The sequence below is a fragment of the Myotis yumanensis genome, unplaced genomic scaffold (assembly GCF_028538775.1).
Source record: "Myotis yumanensis isolate MYYU_CA2020_CCGP unplaced genomic scaffold, mMyoYum1.0.hap1 SCAF_2, whole genome shotgun sequence".
Lineage (NCBI taxonomy): Eukaryota > Metazoa > Chordata > Mammalia > Chiroptera > Vespertilionidae > Myotis > Myotis yumanensis.
In genome coordinates this window covers 19,855,766-19,858,290 of record NW_027223753.1, presented here as the reverse complement: position 1 = coordinate 19,858,290, position 2,525 = coordinate 19,855,766, and the positions used below count along the sequence as shown (strand labels likewise).

Here is a 2,525-nt window from a genome sequence, read left to right as displayed (position 1 = left end):
GGGAGGGCAGGTTTCCTTCATTCCCGTCCGTGAGAAAGTCTTCAGTGCAGGACGCGCAGAGAGAGGAGAGAACGGGGACCCCGCGCTCCTGGGCTCAGGCTGTGCCCCACAATCTCCACGGGTGTCACCTCCGTCCTCCCCTGCCCCTAGGGGTTAGGGATGGGTCAGGCTCCTGCTTCCTGGACCAGGCTATCCCTGCACCTCCCATCACGACTTTCTGCGAGGAAAAGCTGAAACAGGCGGTCAGGGGTCCTGGTTCTGATCCTGGCCCCGTCCTCAACCCATTCTAGGATATTGGACAACTAACCCCACCCCGACCCCCCACCCTACCCCACCCCCACCCCCGCCCCGAGGTCGTGAAAAATTTAAAATTAAGTAGAATGGGTTTTTAAGTAATTAATTTCATGAGAAAAACAGCTGTTTCCGCCCGGTTTCGAACCGGGGACCTTTCGCGTGTGAGGCGAACGTGATAACCACTACACTACGGAAACTCGGCGGCGGCAGGCTGCTGGCGATGGCTGTTCCTCCCCTTCCAGCGCAGCGCCGGCGTCTCTGGGTGCCTGGTTGCTCCTTCGGGTCTCAGTTTCCTCATCTGTAAACCAAGAAAGCTGGACGTTATGACACCTCCGTTCCCTCCGGCGCTTGTATCCTACCTAACGGTTGGCCCCTTGCCGCCCTGCACCCCGGGCCCGGCCCTGAGCCAGCTCCCGGTCCCCATTCCGGTCTCTGATCCTAAGCACAGTCACTGACTCCTGGGTCTGCGAGCATCTTGTCCCCTTAGACAGATGGGCAAAGTGTGGTCCTGGGAAGGGACAACACACCCCAACTTGGTGGCAGAGCCCAGGCTCAAACAAAATCTTCCCGCCAACCTCTCCCTCCCCCACCCCCCAGGCCTGATGCTGCGCCCGCCCACTGCCTCTGAGCAGCCAAAGCACAAGCTCCCCTCCCCTCCCCGCCCCTCCCCCATCTTCCCTCCGGGACAAATGAGAGTTCGGGGATGTCATTGCATTCACCCCTCACTGCACAGATGAGGAAACTGAGACTCAGAGAGATACGGGGCAGCTCCAGATCACATAACCAGGTGGCGCCAGGAGCCTGCTGACTCCAAATCTCATGGTCCCCCTCATTTCTCCTCTCCTCGTCCTCCTACTCCACGCTCTGCTGAGCACCCAGAGGCCCTGGACCACTGTGTCCTCATGGGCAATGGATGGTACCAGCTCCCAGGAATAGAAGGGCAACTGCAGAGGGGCTCTGCCTGCCCTTTGCCAGAGCTGCTTGCTGCTGAGCTGCGCCAGCCAGGCTCCAGGCACTATTTTTTTCCTTCATTTGGCCTTTTCCCAGGCTACTGGCTTTTAAACAGGGTGAGGTAAGAGAGCTAATGTGGGAAGGAGAGGAGAAGAACCCAGAGGACTAAGGTGGGAGGGAGTAGTGTGTGTGGGGGGAGATATAGCATTTCCCCACCCCCGCCCCCTCCCCCCTCCTCCTCCCCCTGCTCCCCCTTTCCTCTACCCTCCCTCCCCACACCTCCCCGGCCCCAGGCTCAGAAAGAGCAGGCAAGGGGGAGGTCCATTCAGGCCCCAGGACCACACCCAGTAGGTCCCAGGCCCGGCTTCCAGGAGCATAGCTCCCCTTTTTTTGTTCCATCTTCTGGATGTTCACTGAAGAGCCTGTTTGATGACAGGATTCTCTGGTGTGAAAATAGTTCTCAAACCACAACAGCCCCTCGAGGTGCTTAGATGAGGAGCCCGCTCTAGAGGCAAGTGGTTTGTGCCGGTGACAGAGCGAGGCGATGAGGGAGGCCTGCCTGGGCCCGTCTCCTGCGGCCCAGAGGCATTGCCTTTGCCCCAAAGCTGCCTCTCAGATTCTCCCCGAAGCAGGGCCTGGGTGGGCTTCATGCAGGCTCCAGCAGGGCCTCACTCTAGGGTTCAGCCAACAAACTCTGTCAGCCAACCTGGGGCGATGCCATGCCCTGGGAAGGGGACGGAGGGGTGAATAAGGCACAGCCCCTGCCCTCGGCCATTTTTCTGAAGTTGCTGTATCTCCCCACACACACACTACTCCCTCCCACCTTAGTCCTCTGGGTTCTTCTCCTCTCCTTCCCACATTAGCTCTCTTACCTCACCCTGTTTAAAAGCCGGTAGCCTGGGAAAAGGCCAAATGAAGGAAAAAAATAGAGCCTGGAGCCTGGCTGGCGCAGCTCAGTGGTTGAGTGTCTGTCACGGTTTGATTCCCCGTCAGGGCACAGGCCTGGGTTGTGGATTTGAGACCCAGTGTGGGACGTGCAGGAGGCAGCTGATCAGTGATTCTCTCTCATCGTTGATGTTTCTATCTCTCCCTCTCACTTCCTCTCTGACATCAATAAAAATATATATTTAAGAGAGACAAATGACCAGCCGGTGTGCTCAGTAGTTGAGCGTTGACTGATGAACCAGGAGGTCAGGGTTCGATTCCCAGTCGGAGCACATGCCCAGGTTGCAGGCTCGATTCCCAGTGTGGGGTGTGCAGGAGGCAGCCGATCTCTCACC

The 2,525-nt window shown here is 58.2% G+C and overlaps 1 non-coding gene across 1 annotated transcript; it reads right to left on the bottom strand.

Moving 5' to 3' along the window:
• Nucleotides 1-418: 418 nt before the first annotated feature.
• TRNAV-CAC (transfer RNA valine (anticodon CAC)) lies at nt 419-491 on the bottom strand. The gene has a single exon. It is a non-coding gene; the product is annotated as a tRNA-Val (tRNA).
• Between the last annotated feature and the right edge of the window lie 2,034 nt (nt 492-2,525).